Below are 21,156 nucleotides of genomic sequence, written 5' to 3'. Positions count from 1 at the left end.
CACGGTGTTCAGCTTTCTTATCATTAATTAGGACAGTTCTGAGTTGGCCTACATATACAAAAGTCAATGATATGAATTATTTATACTGAAATAAGCCAAAAGTGTTTGTTATTTTAATGATTTACAGGTAAATTAGATTTGAACAGTCAATAATTTCAAAATGAAGATGGAAAGAAGTTTCCCGATACAAGTAAAACCAACAAATCAAAGCAGAGTGGAAATAATAAAATAATATTTGAAAGGCTTATGGATTCAATAAATTGGGAAAATTCAAGATTTTTTTTATATAAGGAGGGAGATAAATAAAACATGAGGAGATGAACTTCAATGATAAGTGAAAACAAGCAGTGGAAAAAATACTGTATTTCAGGTATGAGTATAAGTTATGAAAACTGTAGTGTTTACGTAATTAATTTAAAAAGCAAAGTAACAGCTCTAATCAGGATTGTTCTTTAACCTCAGTGATTATTTATTAGTGATATGTTTTATCATATAACTTAAGAAGTAGTAGAACTATTAGTATACGTGTAATTTACTAAAATAATGACACTATATTTCATTGCAATTTTAAGCAAAATAACTTTCTTAATTATACAGTATTATTTAATATAAAATATTTAAAATGTCTCAAAATTCAAAACATATAGAAGAGGAAATAAAAATAACGTGGAAAAAATGAAATCAGATTTGAAATTGGACATGAGGGAATAGAAAAAGGGTGAGTAAAAATATACGTAGGATTCTTGATTAATAACTTCTTAAATTTCCTACATTATTTATTATCTTCACAAGACCAAAAATTATTTATTCTTTTTGTTAAGTTTGTATGTAATTGAGATGGTGGAATTTTTTCTATTTAGAAGAACTTCATTTATTGGAAATACATGTAATTAACCTGATCTCCTCTACTTAGCATATGATAGAAACAGCTAAAACTAATTTATAGTTAGCATTGTAGCTACAAAAAGTTCCCATGTATTGAATTCATACTGTCAATTGGCACTAAGCTTAGATTTATAAGAGGCAGTAGAGTGGTAGTAAGAAAGGCTCTGAAACCAGACCACCGAGGTTTACATCCAGTTCTGACACTTACTTATTTAGCCACGTGACTTTAAGCAAGTTCTTTGTGCCTCAATTTCCTTACGTGCAAAATTGGGATTATGTTACTTACTTGGATATTATGGTTATGAAGAGTAAATGAGTTACATGTTGCTAATACGGTTATAATGCTATCTGGGAGTTCTATATTAGTGTTAGTGAAATAAACATACTTTATCTTATTTAATTCTCCCAAGAGCTCTAGAATCTAAATATTTTGATCCTCACTTCAAAGATGAAGAATCAGGAGCTTAATTTAAAAAGGTTAAATGACTTGCATTACAGCATAACTTGCCCAATTAAGATGAAACAATGTCAGGATCTGAATCAAAATTCTTTATTTAATGTCAACTTTTATTTCAGATATAGAGGGTACATGGGCAGTTTTGTTACATGGGAATATTGCGTGGTGCTGAGGTTTAATGTAGGAATCCTGTCACCCAGGTAGGGAGCACAGTACTCTCTAAGTAGCTTTTTTAACCCAGCTCTCCACCCTCTAGTAGTCCACAGTGTCTATTATTCCCATATTTATGTCCATCTTACTCAATGTTTAGCTTTTGCTTATAAGTGAGCTGACTTTAAAATTCATGTTCTTTCTGTTGTGCACATACTGCCTTATTTTCTCAAAAGCTTAGCCATTTTGTTCTCATTTACATACCACATAAATAACATTAACAATAATAAAAATTCTAAATAGACAAAATAACATTCAAGATCTCTTTCTGAAATCTATAATCTTTCATATCTTTCCCTAATTGATGTCTATAAGAATATATATGCACATAGTTATATATTTTGATTCTTTTAATCTTCAACTGTGGCTTATATTATTAATACTCACAGTATCATGCTGTCTTCTTTCTCTTCCTGGACTGTAGGAAGAGAAATAGTGATGACCCAAGAGATATCAGCAAAAGTGATGTCATATGTAACATCTGGGCCAAAGTACAGGAGAGAAGATTTGACTTCTCCATGTTCCTCTCTTCCCAGGTACAGTGGGCAAGGAGATTAGGTGGCCCAAATTGTACAGCTATAAAATCTATGTAACCCTGGATTTCTGAGTGACTGTGTGGAACAGAAGCCCATAATCGTGGTCCTGACTCATCCTAAAAATGTAGTATGAGCAAGAAATTAACTTTTATTGCATTAAGCAACAGATAATTTACAGTTGTTATGCAATACAACTTAGTAGATCCTAACTAATAAGAAAACAAACATTATCATATTCATACTTCTCAAAAATCATGCTTTCTAATTGCTGCATACCATTTCATCAGGTTAATATCATATAGTTTGTTTAATTCTTCCTCTCGTATTGGCAACTTAGATTTGTATGTAATTTTTCACTAATATAAATAATTTTACAATATCCATATTTATAGAGATTAAATACTAGAAAATTTAACAAAAGCATGTAGAAGATAAAGAAGTTACTATCTTTGGTGTCTACTGCATCAAGACATGAACACAATTGGGTGCTTACTTAAAAGTACACCATCAAAATTCAATCAAATGGTACAGCATACTTTTAAAATGACATTTAAAAAACTTTTTAAAGGGGCTGGGTGCGGTGGCTCAAGCCTGTAATCCCAGCACTTTGGGAGGCTGAAGGGGGTGGATCACAAGGTCAGGAGTTTGAGATCACCCTGGCCAACATGGTGAAACCCCGTCTCTACTAAAGATACAAAAAATTAGCTGGGCGTGGTGGCACGGGCCTGTAATCCCAGCTACTTGAGAGGCTGAGGCAGGAGAATCTCTTGAACCTAGGAGGCGGAGGTTGCAGTGAGCCGAGATTGCGCCATTGCACTCCAGCCTACGTGACAGGGCAAGACTTCGTCTCAAAAAAAAAAATTTAAGGAACAAGTTAAGACAACAGACAGTAAAGAAAATAGTATTTGGCACAGAAATAGCTAAATGAGAGCAAGTATTCTAAAGGGATGAAGATATTGGAATTGTGAGAAAAACAAATGTAAAATCTCTAAAAGACAGGGTCAATATCATGGGAAGAGAAGGAATGAAAACTCTCAATGCTCCCAAGGGATATTTGTGAGTATGTGAGAAAAGAGAGGGTGGTGTTGGCTTAAATTAACAAATAGAACTATTAGAAAAATGGACTTAGAAAATGGCTGCTGGAGAACCGTTGAAAATCACCTAATCCATGATCCTTATTTTAAAGATGAGAAAACTCAACTTCCCAAAGGTTAAGCCAAAAATCTCAGCTAGTCACACAACACAGCTTCTATTTCTTCTCCCCTTCAGATTCCTCCGTCTTCTCTAGTTTGCAAAAGAAATTAATCTCAGTTTGGACAACACATACCAAATGAAATAATGAATTAATGTGATATGAATATAAGCTTTTTTCCTTTAGGCAAATAAACAGTTCTCCGAAGCCCATAATGACAGCAAAGAAGAATTAGAGGAAAGATCTGGAAGAAATTTAGGGGGAAAACTGCATACCGATTAAGCGAAATTCCTTGCGGCAAAAATTGTGTTCAATGAATCTGATGTACAATTTATTTTTTTTTGTATGAGTCAGTTCTTTGCTTTAAAATAATATTTTTCATATCTAATGAACACTAAAAAGAACAAGTTTGGGAGACATGGAAATTTTGTCAGTTATATTATTTTGGTGTCTAGGTTCAAGTTTTTGCCTGCATCTGATAAATGCCAACTTGCCTGCTTTTGACAGGCTAAATTCCTTAACATTGAGCAGGTAGTAGTTGCATTTGTAATTAAAAATGTGAAATATTGAAAAATAAATCCTGTTCCTTAGGAACTTGCTATTTCTGATGAATAAAAGCTCTTTTAATAGATAAAACATAAAAAATTATATGCACAAAAGTATATATAAGAATATATTTTATTTTCTTACATAGTAGTAACTTGAAAAATAAAACTTTCAAATGCATTGCATATATATCTAATTTATTCCTAATCATGTGGAGAAAAGGGGGATAGGAAAAACAAAGACAGACAAATGACTTCAAATCCTACAGAAATGTTACATCCTTGTGACTCAGTCAATCACATGATTGGCAAGCAGCCAGATGCAATTAGCCACCACTGTCCTATCAAGCAGATGAGAAGAAATTTTGATTGCTTTTCTGCCTTGAAGGAGACACATTTTGGGCAAAAAGCCATAATTCATATGAGAACAATGTCTCAGAGTCTGATATTTAGTGTTTTTTCCAAAGTCCTTTACCCTAGCAGCCCCAAAAAATTAATTTTGTTGTTCATAGTTCCTAATTTCGTCACAGAGCTGTTTTAGAGAAAAATTCTATTGCAATTTTAAGAAGTGTTATGTTCGCCCTCCCACTCGGAATCTAAATCTGTTTATGGGCTATTTACAGGCTATTTAATAGTCCCTGAGATTAAACTAGAGGTTGCACTATTTAGAAGTCGACAATACAACTCAAGAGGTCAGCAAGATGCGATGGTTTACACCTGTAATCCCAGCACTTTGGGAGGTCGAGGTGCAGATAACTTGAGCCCAGGAATTCGAAACCAGCCTGGCCAAACCCCAGGGCCACATAGTGAAACTCACACTCTACTAAAAATACAAAAAAATTAACTGGGTGTGGTGGCACATGCCTATAGTCTCAGCTACTGTGGAAGCTGAGGCAGGAGAATCGCTTGAACCCAGGAGGCAGAGATCCCAGTGAGCCAAGAATGCACCAGCGCACTCCAGCCTGGGCAACAGAGCAAGGGTCTGTCCCAAAAATAAATAAATAAATAAATAACTCAAGAGTTATTTAACAGTAAAGTGAGCTGTTAAAGATGGAAGTACCTTGAAGTTTCATGAAAGGGCTGCTTTTTAAGAGCTTGAGAGTTTTATGTAAGAATCTCTGCCTGCAATTTATAGATGTATGTAGTTTACAGAAGGAAAGTGAAATAACAAGTAAAGTTTGATAAATTTCTTCATCGGTCACTCTTTCATCAAAAGTTAAGACTATCACTACTACTACCACTACTACTACTAATAGCTATGACAATATTGGGTGCTTTTCAAATTCCATCTCACTAAACCCCATAGGATATGGTCTCCACTTTACAAATGGGAAACTGAGGCTTAGAGTGATTGAGTAACTTGCTCAAGATTATAGAACTAGTAAGTGGAGAAGCAGAATTTGAACTTTGATCTGCCTGACTCCAAAACCCATGTTATTTGGCTAAATTTAAATCTTCAGAAAAATTGAGTCAGGCTATTTTGAAGAAGAGATAAGAGGTTTTGAAATAGTGGAAAGAATGGGAAATAAGTCAGTGTGATCAGCACACACATAAATACACAGAAAAAAGTTTAGCTTAATTGTTTAATTGGGGAACTCCAATTGTTTGATATGATTATTAGAGCTCAGGGTGCCCACTGAAAGTATAAAAATGAAGCTGAAAAGAGAGAGTATATCTACATAATAAATATCATGGTGAGACTCATATTTTATGCCATATGAGCAAAGATTATGAATTGTTTTATAATTTAATGCTTTGTAAATAAATTCTTTCTCTGCATAGGAGAAATACTTCATTTTATCCTCTTTTTTGATGCTAATTTTATTTTATTTTATTTATTTTACTTATTTATATTAATGTAATTTATTAATATAATTGTATATATTTATAGCATAAAACATATCTTGCTATATGTAGATATTGTGGAATGGCTAAATCAAGCTAATTAACATATACACTGCCTTACATGTCATTTTTTTGTGGTGAAAACACTTAAATCAACTCAGCAATTTTTAAGTATATGATAGATTGTTATTAAGTATAGTCACCATGATATATCTATCCTCCTGTCCACCAGGATATTCCTCCTGTTTCTGGTAACCACCAGTCTACTCTCTGCTTAAATGAGTTCAACTTTTTAGATTCTGCATATAGGCGAGACCATGCAATACTTGTATTTCTGTGCCTTGCTTAGTTCACTTAACATAATGCCCTCCAGATTCATCTGTGTTGTTGCAAATGACAACATTTTTTTATTTTTATGGCTGAATATTATTCCATTGTGTGTTTATAACATATTTGTTGATTTTATATCCTGGCTATTATGAATAATGCAATGAGCATAAAAGTATATTTTATATCTCTTTGACATACTGCTTTTGTACCCTTCAGATATATACCCAGAAGTGGGATTGCTGGATCATATGATGAGAAATTCTTTAAACAGAGGCCCATGCATTTAGTTCAGGGATGAAGGGCCATCTGATTTTAAACTACCATTCATCACCTTAAGAAAGATATAACAAGGCTTTTTAAATTTGAGCTGTTCATGGGCCAAAAGAAATACAAGTGCTTCATCCTCTTGACCTCTTCTTCAAGAGAGGATTAATTAGATAAAGCAAAAAAATAATAATAATAATAAATAAAATAGGTCCTTACTGGAGCCAGAAAGCAATAAATTATGGAAGGTACATGTAAAACCTACTGAAGTGAGATAGGTCAGCACTTAACACAAGATGTACTTCCTTTTTGGAAATTAACTAATATTTCTTGAAAGATAAACAATTAGAATCAGATTTTTCAAAGGTAAATACTAACTCAACCCTCCATTTCTTTAGCAGCAAAAAAGGTTTCTACTTTAATGGGTGAGCAAGAAAAAGTGAATTGATCTCATGTATGACTAGCTAAGGCCTGTAGCTAAACTAATGAATTCATACAATTTATTAACAAAAGGTCTGAGACATAGGGAGGTTAGGATTGTATAAAGATGTACCTGAGTAAACATGTATGCATTTAATGTAATAGAATTTCATTTACTTAATTAAGAAAACTCCTACTTGGAAGATCTGTTCTTTCACCCAATCTATGACACTTAAGCCTTCATTTAATAGAAACGATAAGAGGACCCTATATAACTTAATGACATTTTTCCAGAGAATCAAAAGAGATTAGATTATTTAAAAAGGCATTTGCAATAATAATAATAATAAAAAGATCCAAAAAAGGAGGATGGTGATGTCAGTAAGATGGCAGAATAGGAGGTCTATGACTTTCCCTCTTCCCACAAATATACTCAATAAATATCTATATATGATCAATTCCCTCTGAGAATTGTGACATTGGCAGCATATAATCAAGGGGAGAATAAAAGGCGAGTTCCTGCATGCAGGAAAAGTTAAGTTTTTCTTAGCTTAAAATAGACTATTATAACTATAAAACATTTCATGTAAGTACTATGGAAGCCACAATAAAATACCTGAAGAAGTTATACAAAAACAAAAGGAAAAGTAATGAAACCTAGCAATACAAAAAAAAAAAAAAAAGCAAAATGCAACAAAGACGGTTAAAAAAGAAAGAGGGACAAAAGAACTCAAGACAAACAGAAAACCTATAACAAAAGGACAACAGTACTACTTGTCAATAATTATTTAAATGTAAATGAACTAAACTCCCCAGTGAAAAGATACAGAGCAGTTGAATGAAAACAAACAAACAACAAAAACAAAAAAACAAATAAGCAAGATCCAACTGCATGCTGTCTACGAGAAACTCAATTTAGATTCAAGGACATGTATAAGTGGAAATTGAAAGGATGGAAAAAGATATTTCATGCAAATGGTAGCCAAAGGAAAGCAGGAGTAGCTATATTTATTTCAGAGCAAAGTAGGCTTTAAGTCAAAAACTGTCTCTAGGGACACAGAAAGTTGTATAATAATAATAAAAAGGCCAATACACAAGAAAATATAACAATTATAAATAAATATAGACCCACTATCAGTGCAATTAAGTATATATAGCATATGTTAACATGTCTGAAAGAAGAAACTGATAGCAATACAATAATAGTATGGAACTTTAACACCCCACCTTCAAAAATAGATAGAACACACAGAAAATAAACAACAAACTTAACACTACAGATCAAATGAACTCAATAGACATATACACAACTTTTTACCCAACAGCAGAAGAATACACATTCTTCTCAAGCACAAACAGACTATTCTCCAGTATAGATTACATGTTAGGTCACAAAACAAGTCTTAAGACATTTAAGAAGACAAATTATACCAAGTATCTTCCAACCATGATGTCACGAAACCAGAAATCAGCAGCAGGAATAAAATAAGAAAATCCACAAATATGTAGAAACTAAATAACATATCCTTGAATAATCACTGAAACAAAGAAGAAATCAAAAGGTAATCTTAAAAATATCTCAAGGCAAAAGAAAATAAAGCAAAACCTATGGGATGCAGCAAAAACAGTACTAAGAGAGAAATTAATAACAATAAATGCCTACATTAAAAAAGAAGAAAGATCTCAAATGAACCTAACTTTAGACCTCAAGGACTAGAAAAGGTAGAACAGACTAAACTCAATGTTAGCAGAGAGAAGGAAATAATAAAGATGAGAGAAACAATATATCAATAGAGAAAAGAAAAATGATAGAAAAAATAATCAAACTAAAAATGATTTCTTGAAAAAATATAGAAAATTGATAAACCCCTAGCTAGACTAAGAAAAAAAGAGAGAAGACTCAAATAAATAAAGTCAGAAATGAAAGAGAAGACATTATAACAGACCTCAGAAATAAAAAGGATCACAAGTGACTATTATAAACAATTATATGTCAACAAATTGGATTACTTACAGGAAATGGGTAAATTCTTAGAAACATAAAGCCTACTGAAACTGAATCAAAAAGAAATAAACAGCTTGAACAGACCAATAATAAAGATAATAAAGTAATAATCAAAAATCTCCCAACAAAGAAGACAAGATGGCTTCACATCTGAATTCTTCCAATCATTCAAAAAACTAGTATATACCCTTCTCAAATTCATCCAAAAAGTAGAAATAGAGTAAACATTTCCAAAAGCATTTTATGAGGCAATACTACCCTGATACTAAAGCCAGAAAAAGACACCACAAGAACAAACAAAAAACAACTACAGGCCACTATCTTGGATGAATATACATGCAGAATCCTCAATAAAATACTAGAAAATGGAACTCAGTGACACATCAAAAAGATTATACACCATGACCAACCAAGTGGGATTTTTCCTGGGGATGCAAGGATGGTTTAACCAATGCAGATAAATCAATGTGATATATCACATTAGCAGGATAAAAAATTAAAAAACACATGATCTTCTCGACAGATACAGACAAAATATTTTACAAAATCAACATCCTTTTTATGATAAAAACTGTCACATAAATTCCCCAAACATAATAAAGGCCATTTATGAAAAGTCCACAATTAACATCATACTCAACTGGGGAGAACTGAAAGCTTTTCTTCTAAGATCTAGTACAAGAAAAAGATACCCATTCTCATCACTTCTATTTAATGTAATACTGAAAATAGTAGCAAGAGCAACTAGACAAGAAATAGAAGGTATCCACATTGGAAGAAAAAAGAAAATTTATCCCTGTTTATAGATGACATAATTCTATATGTAAAAACCCTAAAGAATCCACACCATGAAACTATTAGAATGACTAAACGAAATCAGTAAAGTAGCAAAATACAAAATCAACACACAAAAATCAGTTGCATTTCTTTACACTAAAAACAACCTATCTGAGAGAAAATCAAGAAAACAACCTCATTTACCATAGCATCAAAATAAATAAAATACTTACAATTAAATTTAATCAAAGAACTAAAAGATCTGTACACTGAAAACTATAAAATGTTAAAAAAAATGTTGAAGAAGACACAATTAAATGGAAAGACATTGCATGTTCATGGATTGGAAACATTAATATTGTTAAAATGCCTATACTACCCAAAGCAATATACAGATTCAACACAATCCCTATCAAAATTCCAATGACATTTTTCATACACATAGAAAAACAATTCTAAAATTCATATGGAACCACAAGAGACCACAAATAGCCAAGGAAATCTTGAGAAAGAAAAACATAGTTGGAGGCATCACAATTCTTGGATTTTAAGTTATATTACAAAACTATAGTAATCAAAACAGTATGGTATTCGCACAAAAACAGAACAGAGTGGAAAGTGCAGAAATAAGCCTAGACATATACATTCAACTGACTTTTGACAAAGCAACCAAGAAGATACCATGTGGAAAGAACAGTCTTTTCAACAAATGGTAGAATATCCACATGCAAAAGAATAAAACTGGAACCATATCTTACACCAAACACACACACACACACACACACACACACACACACACACACAAACTCAAAATGGCTTAAGACATAGACATAAGATTTAAAATTGCAAAACTTTTGGAAGAAAACAAAGAGGAAAATCTCCTTGACATTGGGCTCGGTGATATTTTCAGATATCATATGAAAAGCTTAGGCTAGAAAAGTAAAAATGAACAGGTAGACCTACATTAAACTAAGAAGTTCTGCACAGCAAAGGAAACCAATCAACACAATAAAAAAGGCAGGCTACAGGATGGGAGAAAATATTTGAAAATCATATGTCTCATCATAAGAGATTGGTTTCCAAAATATATAAGGAACTTACACAACTCAATAGCAAAAACCCCCCAAATAACTCAATTTTAAAATGAGCAAATAATTTGAAAATACATTTTTTCCAATTTCATCCATGTCCCTACAAAGGACATGAACTCATCATTTCTTATGGCTGCATAGTATTCCATGGTGTATATGTGCCACATTTTCTTAATCCAGTCTATCATTGTTGGACATTTGGGTTGCATTCTCAGTAAACTATCGCAAGAACAAAAACCCAAACACCGCATATTCTCACTCATAGGTGGGAATTGAACAATGAGAACACATGGACACAGGAAGGGGAACATCACACTTCGGGGACTGTTGTGGGTTGGGGAGAGGGGGGAGGGATAACATTGGGAGATATACCTAATGCTAGATGACGAGTTGGTGGGTGCAGTGCACCAGCATGGCACATGTATACATATGTAACTTACCTGCACATTGGGCACATGTACCATAAAACCTAAAGTATAATAATAATAATAATAATAATAATAAAAAAAAGAAAATACATTTTTTCCAAAGAGGACATAAAAATGAAGAGCAGATATATGAAAGGGTGCTCATCATCAGAAAAATGCAAATCAAAACCACAATAAGATATCAATCCACAGACATAAGACATAAGGTAAATGTTGGTGAGGGTGTGGAGAGAAAAGAGAAGCCTTGTACACTGTTGGTAGAAATGTAAATTGATACAGCCATTATGGAAAACAGTATGGAGCTTTTCTCAAAAAAATTAAAATAGAATTACCATATGATCCATCAATCCCTTTTCCAGGTATACATTCAAAGAAAATAAAATCAACACCTCAAACAGATATCTGCACTCCTATATTCATTGCAGCATTCACAATAGCCAAGATATGGAAACAACTTAAGTGTTTTGTGATAGAAATAGAATAACAGAATAACATTCAGTCTTCGGGGGGAAAAAAAAGGTGGAGGAGACAGAGGTAGAGCAAGATGGCCAAACAGAACCTTCCAATGATCATCCCACTCACAGGAACACCAAGTTGAACAACTGCCCACACAAGAAAGCACCTTCATAAGAACCAAAAATCAGGCGAGTAATCACAGTACCTGATTTTAACATCATATCAAGAAAAGAGGCAATGAACAGCACAGGAAAGCAGTCTTGAATTGCTGACAAAACTCCTCCCCCATCCCCTGGCAGTGCAGTGTGATGCAGAGAAACTATATGCTTAGAGGAGGAAAAGTGATTGTGGGACTTTGCATTGGAACACAGTGCTGCCCTGTCACAGCAGAAAACAACACAAGACGGAATTTGGGCAGCACCCACAGAGAGAACATTTAGACCAGCCCTAGCCAGAGGGGAATTGTCCATCCCTGCAGTCTGAACCTGAATTCTGGCTAGCCCCACCACCGTGGGCTAATGGGCTTTGGGCTCCTAAATAAACTGGAAAGGCAGTCTACGCCATAAGGGCTGCAATTCCTAAGCAAGTCCTGGTGCTGTGCTGGGCTCAGAGCCAGAAGGTTTGGGGTGCATGTAACCCACTGAGACACCAGCTGTGGCAGCCAAGGGAATGCTTGTGTCACTCCTCCCCCAAATCCAGGCATCACAGCTTGCAGCTCTGGGAGGAGAGGGAAGAGTAAAGAGGACCTCGGCTTGCAACTGCGATACCAGCTCAGTCACAGTCAAATAAAACACTAACCAGAGTCCTGAAACCCCCATTCCAGGCTGTAGCTTCTCGACAACATTTCTAGAGTGACTCGGATCCAGAAGGAAACCCATTGCCCTGAAAGTAAGGACCCAGGCCTGGAATTCATCACCTGCTGACTAAAGAGTGCTTGGGCCTTGAATAAACAACAGCAGAAGCCAGGCGGCAGTTTCCTTAGACCTTAGGCAAGACCCAGTACCATGCTGGCTTCAGGTGTAACCCAGCACATTCCCAGCTGTGGTGGCAACAGGGAGATACTTCTTCTGCTGAGGAAAGGGGAAAGAAGAGTAAAAGGGACTTTGGTAACTTGGGTACCAGCTCAGCCACAGTAAAATAAAGCATGAAGCTGACTCCTAAAGTCACCAATTCCAGGTATCAGCTCCTAGAGGACATTTCAACACCTGCCACAGACAAAAGGAACCTGCTGCCCTGAAGTGAGAGACCTAGGCCTGGCAGAATTTACGACCTGTTGACTAAGTAGTCCTTGGGCCTGGAATAAACATCAGCAGTAGTTGTGCAGTAGTCATCACAGGCCTGGGGTAGTGGTGGCCACAGGAAGACTCCTTCTGCTTGAGGAAAGGAGAGAGAAAAGTAAAGAGGACTTTTGTCTTGCAGCCTGGGTACCAGCTCAGCCCCAGTAAAATAAATCACCAGGGATATTCCTAAACCTCCAAACCCAGGCCCCAACTCCTGGATGGCATTTCTAGACCCACCAGGGGTCAGAAGGGAACATGCTGCACTGAAAGGAAAGACTCAGTCCTGGGAAGATTGATTACCTACTTACTAAAGAGCTCTTAAGCCTTGAACAAACATCAGCAGTAGCCAGGAAATAGTCACCACAGGGCTTGGTGAGAGACCCAGTACTGCGCTGGCTTCAGAGGTGACCCAACAAGATTCCAGCAGTGGTGGCCATAGGAGTGCTTGAATCACCTCTCCCCCAACTTTAGGCAGCTCAGCCTAAAGTTGTGAGAGAAACTCCATTTGTTTGTGGGAAAGTAAAGGAAGAGAACAAGAGACTCTGCCTGGTAGTCCAGGGTATTTTCTGAGATTTTACACAACACCACCAAGGCAGTACCTCTTTTAGTCTGCAAGAGCCACAGTGTTACCAAGCTTGGGGTTTCCCCTAATGCAGATATGGCTGCAGCAATCGAAGACTTAGATTACAACCCTTAATTCACTTTGAATAATTGGAAAGGCTTCTCAAAAAGAAAGGGAACAAACAAGACCAGACTGGGAAGATTAGAATAAATACATAACTCTTTGACACCCAGACATCAATAAATATCCCAAGCATTAAGACCATTCCAGAACATGTGACCTTACCAAGAGAACAAAAGAAGGCACCAGTGACCAATTCCAGAGTGACATAGATATATGACTCTTCAGACAGAGAATTCAAAAGAGCTATTTTCAGGAAGCTCAGTGAAATGCAAGCTAACACAGAGAAGGAATTCAGAATCCTATCAGATAAATTTAACAAAAAGATTGAAATAATTAAAAAGAATTAAGGAAAAATTCTGGAGCTGAAAAATTCAACTGACAAACTGAAGAACACATGAGAGTTTCTCAACACCAGAACTGATCAAGAAGAAGAAAGAATTAGTGAGCTTGAGACAACCTATTTGTAAATACACAATCAGAGGAGTCAGAAGATAAAAAAATAAAAAATAATGAAGCACACCTACTGGATCTAGAAAATAGTCCCAAAAAGGCAAATCTAAGAGTTATTGACCTTAAAGAGAAGGTAGTGAGAGAGATTGGCAAAGAAAGTGTATTCAAAGAGATAATAACAAAGAACTTTCCAAACCTAGAGAAAAATATCAATATTCAAATAAAAGAGAAATAAAGACTTTCCCAGACAAACAAAAGTTGGGGCATTTTTGTCAACACAAGACTTGTCATGCAAAAAATCACTGAAGGGAATTCTCCAATCTGAAAGAAAAAGAGTTAATGAGCAACAAGCAATCACCTAAAGGTACAAAACTCACTGGTAACAGACAAATACAGGATATTACAACACTGTAATTGAAGTGTATAAATTACTTATATCTTGAGTAGGAAGACTAAAAGATAAACCTATCAAAAATAATAACTACAACATCTTTTTAAGACATAGATGACATAGTAAGAAATAAAGAGAAACAACAAAAAGTTAAAAAGCAAGGAGGATGAAGTTTAAGTATGGAGTTTTTATTAGTTTTCTCTTTGCTTTTCCTTTTTTTGTTTGTTTGTGTTTACAATCAGAGTTAAGTTGTCATCCATTGAAAATAATGGGTTATAGATGTTATTTGCAAGCCTCATAGTAGCTTTAAATCAAAAGTCCTACAACAGATACAAAAACAAATATAAAGCAAAAAATTAAAACATACCACCAAAATACTGGCAAATCCAATTCAACAATACATTATAAAGTTCATCCATCATGACCAATTGGTATTTATCCCAGGGATGCAGCAATAGTTCAACAAATGCAAATCGATCAGTGTGATACATCACATATCAACAGAGAGAAGGACAAAAACTATATGATCATTTCAATCGATACTGAAAAAGAATTTGATAAAATTCAGCATCCCTTCATGTTAAGAATCCTCAAAAAACCTGGGTATAGAAGGAACATACCTCAACACAATAAAAGCCATATATGGCAGACCCACATCTAGCATCATACTACATGGGGAAAAATTGAAAGCCTTTTTTCTAAGATGTGAAACATGACAAGGATGCCCACTTTGACTGCTGTTATTCACCATAGTACTGGAAGTCCTAGCTAGAGCAATCAGGCAAGACAAAGAAATAAAGTCCATCCAAATTGGAAAGGAATACATAGAATTATCCTTCTTTGCAGATTAGATAATTTTATACTTGGAAAGAAAGTAAAGACTCCACAAAAAAAGCCTACTAGAGCTGATTTAAAAAATTCAGGAAAGTTGCAGGACATAATCAACATAAAATATCAGTAGTTTTTCTGCATGCCAACAACAGACAAACTGAAAAAGAAATCAAGAAAGTAATCCCATTTACAATAGCTACAAATAAAATATCAAGGAATAAACTTAATCAAAGAGGTAAAAGATTTCTACAATTAAAAAGACAAAACATTAAAGCAAGAAATTGAAGAGGACACACACAAAATGGAAAGATGTTCCATGTTCATGTATTGGAAGAATCAATGTTATTAAAATGTCCTTACTACCCAAAGCAATCTATAGATTTAATGTAATCCCTATCAAAATACCAATGACATTCTTCACAGAAATAGAAAAAAAAAATCCTAAAATTTATATGGAACCATAAAAGACCAAGAATAGTCAGAGCTGTCCACAGAAAAAAAAAAAAGAAAAGAAAGAAAAAAAAAAAACTGGAAGAATCACATTACCTGACTTCAAATTATATTACAGAGGTATAGTAACCAAAACAGTGTGGTACTGACATAAAAATAGCCACACAGATCAATGGAACAGAATAGAGAACCCAAACATAAATCCATACATCTACAGTGAACTCATTTTTGATAAAGTTGCCAAGAACGTACATTGGAGAAAGGACAGTCTCTTCAATAAATGGTGCTGGGAAAACTGGATATTCTTATGTAGAAGAATAGAACTAGACCCCTATCTCTTGTCATATACAAAAATCAAATCAACATGGATTAAAGACTTAAATCTAATATATGAAACTATGAAACTACTAAAAGAAAACATTGTGGAAACTCTCCAGGACATCGGTCTGGGCAAAGATTTCTTGAGTGATACCCAAAAAGCACAGGCAACCAAAACAGGTAATAGACAAATGGGATCACATCAAGTTAAAAAACTTCTGCACAGCAAATAAAACAATCAACAAAGTGAAGAGAACAACCCACAGAATGGGAGAAAATATTTGCAAACTATCCATCTGACAAGGTATTAATAACCATAATATATGAGGAGTGCAAACAACTCAATAGAAAAAAAATCTAATAATCTAATTTTAAAATGGGCAAAAGATCTAAGTAGACATTTCTCAACAGAAGACACTAATGGCAAACAGGTATGTAAAAAGACACTCAACATCACTGATTATCAGAAAAATGCAAATGCAAATCAAAAGTATAATGAGATATCATGTCACCCCAGTTAAAATGGCTTTTATCCAAAATACAGGCAATAACAAATGCTAGCAAGGATGTATAGAAAGGAGAACCCAGCTAGGTGCCGTGGCTCATGCCTGTAATCCCAGCACTTTGGGAGGCAGAGGCAGGAGGATCACTTGAGGTCAGGAGTTTGAGACCAGACTGGCCAACATGGTGAAACCCCATCTCTACTAAAAACACAAAAAAAGCCAGGTCTGGTGGTGTGCACGTGTAATCTCAGCTACCAGGGAGGCTGAGGCAGGAGAATCCCTTGAACTCAGGAGGGGGAGGTTCCAGTGAGCCGAGATCAGCGACTGCACTCCAGCCTGGGCGACAGTGTGAGACTCAGTCTCAAAAAAAAAAAAAAAAAAAGAAAAGAAAAAAGAAAGGAGAACCCTAGTACAATGTTAGGGGAAATGTAAATTAGTATAGTCACTATGGAGAACAGTATGCAGGAGGTTTCCCAGAAAACTAAAAATAGAAGTACCATATGATGCAGCAATCTCACTGCTATGTATAAACCCAAAAGAAAGGAAATCAGTATATTGAAGAAGTATCTGCAATCCCATGTTTATTCCAGCATTAGTCACAAAACAAGATTTCAAATCAACCTGTGTCCATCAACAGATGACTGGATAAAGAAAATGTGGTATATACACACAATGGAGAACTATTCAGCCATAAAAAATAATGAGACCCTGTGAATTGATGCGATATGGATGGAACTTGAGAACATTGTTAAGTGAAATAAGCCAAGCACAGAAAAATAAACTTCACATGTTCTCACACATTTATGGGAGCTAAAAATTAAAATCATTGAACTCATGGAGATAGAGAGGAGAATGATAGCTACCAGAGGCTGGGAAAGGTAGTAGGTAAGGGGAAAGGAGGAATGAAGATGGTTAATGGGTATAAAAATGTAGTTAGATACGATGAATAAGACCTAGGATTTGATAACACAACAGGGTGACTAGTCAGCAATAATTTGTTGTGTGTTTTAGAATAATGAGAGAGTACAATTGGAATGTTTATAATACAAAGAAATGATGAATGCTTGAGGCAATGGATACTCCATTTACCCTGATATGCTAATTACACATTGTATACCTGCATCAAAATACCTCATGTACTCCATAAATATATACACCTATTATGTACCCATAAAAATTAAAAATAAAAAAAATGTAAAGGGGATCCTGCTATTTGTGACAACACAGATGAACCTGGAGTACATTGTGCTAGGTAAACACCAGACACAGAAAAATACTGCATTTTTACACTTAAATGTAGAATCTTTTTAAAAAACAAGTCAAACTCACAGAAACAGCATTATAGAATGGTGGTTATGGGAGTGGGGGTGGGCAGGAAGAAGTGGGGTGATGGAGGTCAAATGGAACAAACTTGCAGTTATGTAAGGTGAATAATAAGTCTAGAGATTTAATGTAGAGTATTACTAAAGTTAATAATATTGTATTGTACACTGAAATTTTGCTAACAGTAGAGTTTAGGTGCTTTTTTTTTTTTTTTTTTTTGAGAGTCTTTCCCGGTCATGCAGGCCGGAGTGCAGTGGCGTGATCACGGCTCACTATACCTCCATCTCCCGGCTCAAGGAATCCTTCCACTTCAGCCTCCCAAGTAGCTGGGACTTCCGGTGCCCACTACAACACTTTGCTAATTTTTGGTGGAGACAGGGTTTCAGCATGTTGTCCAGGCTGGTCTTGAACTCCTGGACTCAAGCAATTTGCCTGCATTGGCCTGCCAAGGATTACAGGTGTGAGCCATTGTACCTGGCCGTTTAGGTGCTTTTGCCACACACAAAAAAAGAGGTAACTATTTGAAGTGAGGGATATTCGTGAATATGTTGATTTGCTTGACTGTAGTAAGCATTTCACTATGTATATTAAAATATCTTAATATATCTTAAACATATATAGATATTGTCTCTGACTGTGCACCTAAAACATATATAGAAATTGTATCTACAGAATGTTTCCACTACCTAGTATCATAAAACAGAAAGCATGTAAATCTGCCCTTCAAGCTATATTAATTGGAAATGCTAAAAGGGAATGAGTACGATTTCCAAGCCCACATAGTGAAGAATAAAAGTTGGAGTGCTAGAATGAGGAAATTCTCTGTGCAATAGGCCTATGTGGAGCCTAGGCCTGAGCTTATAGCAAAAGCCTATGAGCACCTCCCAATAACAACTCCTGGGATTTTGGACTAGAGAATTTCCACTTGAGGGGCATTTAATACCTTGCTATCAAATATTAATTAGAGCTACCCCTATGAATGAAGTACATAAAATAATCTTGAAACCAGAAATACCCATGCTGTCTTGGGTGATGTCAGAGAAATACTCTAATGGGAATGACAGTGCCATAATAAAATGGAAATGGTCTATATAGGTTCATGCTACCTGGGGAATGCAAGGAAGTGATACAAGCAGGGAGCTAGAACTGACTCTGGACTTGTGTACTAGGACTGACTCTGGAATTGTGTGAGGAGCTGGTGGATTTACAATGCCCTATAAGTAGCTTTCAACTGACCAACCAAGAGCTGCTTGGTTTGTGGATAGGAGTTCCAAGGTGAACAGACAACATACTATTTGGAAGGATGCTACTGATCAAAGAAGTTAAAAACAAATCAGCTCAGTGGGCTGAATTGCACACTGTTTTCTAGCAATGATGAAAGAATCGAACATCAAAAGCCAGGTAAAAGCCTGTCTTTGGCTTTTTACTGACTTGTGGGCAGTAGCCAATGGCCTGGTCATACACTCAGGCAAGAGGATGCTGGGAACATGACCTATTGAAGGGATGCCCATATGAGGCATGACCCTATGGAAATTTGAGAGGTTCATTAAAGCAGAACACGTCCATTGAAAGAGCCCCTTCCAGGATTAAAAGGTCAAGCAGCTATCAGCAGGTGCTAATTTAAGGTGGCCACCTGGGTCCATGAAATGGGGGTACTGCAATAACGCAGAGATGGGCTCAATCCAAATATGTTCCTTTTGCAACTTTTCAGGCACATAATGCCAATAAGAACTGTTCTGTCTGCCAGCAAAAGACACAGAGACTGTTGATGGCTATGGGGCTACACTCCTATTGGGGAAGCCCTAAACATAGTTGGTAGGTGAGATTGATGCTGGTAAGTATGGGGGTGCTAAAAATGGATCTTGATAGAAGTAGACACTGATTCTGGACTGGGCTTTGCTTACCTGGTAGAAGATGCAAATGTTCAGAGCACTATTAAAAACACAGAAGATATTACACAATTTGGATGGCCAACTATATGTCTGTAGACATACGGAACCAAGGAACACACTGTACAGCCCATAATGTCCCTTAGTAGGCAAGAAAAACTCCTCCTAGAGTAATAGTTTGATAGAGAAGTGAAATGGGAAATTAAAACATTGGTTGGCCAAAATAGGAGGCGATAAAAGCATGAAAGACTTCCTTACATGCCTTCAAAAGTGTGTGCTCACACTCAACATGAGTGGGATTAAAAGAGTGTTCCCACTAGATTTTCATCCATTTTTCTGATTAATCTGGATAAAAGAGGATAGTGAAGGATGCAAGTGTGACTATGCAATTCTTATCAAGGAAGGAGGATGCTAGTATAATGATGTTACTGTTTTTCTTTCCTCCCCATATCATGTTCCCCCCCACCCACCCACTTAATGCAGTGGTCCTAGGGCCAAGGATCAGCTACAGTTTCTGGAAACATAAATTATTCCTAAAAAAGAAACTGTAACTGTGTTTTTAAATCTTACGCTAGAATTCCTGAGGGCCTGATAGAGGTGGGTTTATATCTTCACCCCATTTGGCAAAATTGAGGCTAAAAGTGAATGTAGCCATATATTGCCTGAGGGTGAAGATGGCCCAATAGTTCTGCATTTACATAACCTTACCCTATCTAAATGGGAGTGGACTAAGAGGGAGGCATTTGCTAGACTGATATTGCTGTTTGCAGTCTAGACAAGCACCGTGGCTAAACCTAATGTCCTCTCCAAAGGTGGAAAAGTTTGGGTACAAATGAAGAGAAAAAAGAATACAAGCTGAGAGTAAAGGAATGACTAAATGAGTAAGGAATTGAGGGAAATCAAATATTACAGTAACACTTGTTAAATCAGGTTTAGCCTAAAGCTTCCTTCTTGTAGGTTTGGCCTAAAGATTTCTCCATACATAGTGAACTGTAACCTAACTGGACATATAAACAAACTATATAATCTGTTCTTGTACAAATCACAAAGTTTTGGCCAATCACAGGCAGACAACTGTTCAAATAAGGCAAACACAAAACTAACTAATGCAGATGTTTCTTTACCTTACTTCCATTTTCTGAGCAACATTTTCTGTTTTCTGTCCATAAATCCTCTCCAACCATGAGACAGTGCTGGAGTCTCTCTAAATCTACTCTGGTTCAGAGGCCTAACCAATTTGTTAATTTTTCTTTGCTAAATTAAACCCTGTTAAATATAATTTGCCTAAAGGTTTTAACAGTCAGTGTCAGAAGTGGGATCCCAAGTAGAGCTTCTAGCGATGCCCAGGATCATCAAGTAACAAAAAGAAGTACCTTCCAGCCCAATTTGTCCATTGCTTTCTTACAGTGCTTGGGGATCATAAATAAGTTCTCTCTCAAATTCTGAGGCACCACAGATTTGTGTTTTGGGCTGACCATGGTTGTTTGAACAATTTTTTTAATCCAAACTTGTTCAGAAGTCACAACAGAAACTGGTCTGGATCCAGGATTAGAATAAACCTGAAAACTAACTGACCTGGATCCAGTTAGAGGCCT

The 21,156-nt window shown here is 35.7% G+C and overlaps 1 protein-coding gene across 10 annotated transcripts in view; it reads right to left on the bottom strand.

Annotated features, from left to right (window-relative positions):
* The window catches only part of SLC4A10 (solute carrier family 4 member 10), a 370,258-nt gene that overhangs the window by 229,980 nt on the left and 119,122 nt on the right, over positions 1-21,156 (bottom strand). The gene's annotated exons all lie outside the window — the stretch shown is intronic.

The sequence above is a fragment of the Pongo pygmaeus genome, chromosome 11 (assembly GCF_028885625.2).
Source record: "Pongo pygmaeus isolate AG05252 chromosome 11, NHGRI_mPonPyg2-v2.0_pri, whole genome shotgun sequence".
Classification (NCBI taxonomy): domain Eukaryota; kingdom Metazoa; phylum Chordata; class Mammalia; order Primates; family Hominidae; genus Pongo; species Pongo pygmaeus.
The sequence above is the reverse complement of the archived record's forward strand: the minus strand, read 5'-3'. Positions and strand labels throughout refer to the sequence as shown.